We start from the raw sequence: 1,094 nt of genomic DNA on the forward strand, positions 1-1,094 counted from the left end.
TAAAAAAAAAAAAAAGGGACATCATGCTTGAAAATCTTCAATGTGAGCGTCTTGATATTGTTTCCAAAACTTTCAGTGATCAAAGTGTATATTTGTATCAGATGCACCCAGCCATTTACACCATGTTGAGATGTACTATTTTCCATGTCTTGTATTTGTACATAATTATTTAATAAATACACAAAACAACAAAATGGTGTGTTGAAATACCATCAGAATATTTTCTCATTTCATCCCCACAGCCATGAAAAGCATTGGAGGAAAGGTAAAGTATGCGAAGTGTACAGGTCGGCACCTCATTTGCAAATCTATTCTGAGGTCACACTTAACATGTAACATATGTGCCAACAGACAGACGACGTGACCTTTCCAAAACCGGCAGGAGTCTTTGGTGCCTGAAAGAAGTCCGGACAGATTAGAGGTATGTGCGAAATATCATTAAGTTCAACAGGACTTTATTATTTCGTTATCAAGTCTATACCAAAATCAAATAATTGAAAATACCACGAATGTTAATTGCTTTGCAACGTTCTCATTTAATCTTAAATATACATTTTCCTCCGCAGTGGTAATTTTCGTTTTCATCGATTGATCCCTGTGGTTAACTCCTGGTTGAGATTGCCCCTCATGCAAATACCAAGATGCAAAGAAAAGACCTGAGGTAACACGTTCCGCTCCATTTGCGGAGTGCTCTGCGCGTGTGTGATAAGGCCAGTCTCATTTAAAAACAACCAGGGGCATCACAGGTGGGGTGTGAAGGCGGCGAGTAAATATTGAATCACCATGGGTTAATGTTGGCATTTCACTTCATCTCATTCTGTCATATTCATTAATCGACACGCGATAACGCATCAGAATTCTAACGTCGCCGCCCCGTCTGTCGGCCCAGATGGTGTTAAAAGCTGCTTCACGGATATCTTGCTGGAAATTACACCATTAATGCAAACTGTCAGGATTTGCATAGTCACTGAAGCGATTTTATCCATCTGTTTTACACACCCGCATTGCACGGAGTATACATTTAAGTGTAACTTGTTGTAAAATTTCAGATTAGCAATCTTCGTAAGCGTGAAGCACTTTGACAGTGAAGAAAA

This window comes from Syngnathus acus, chromosome 8 (genome assembly GCF_901709675.1).
Source record: "Syngnathus acus chromosome 8, fSynAcu1.2, whole genome shotgun sequence".
Taxonomy (NCBI): domain Eukaryota; kingdom Metazoa; phylum Chordata; class Actinopteri; order Syngnathiformes; family Syngnathidae; genus Syngnathus; species Syngnathus acus.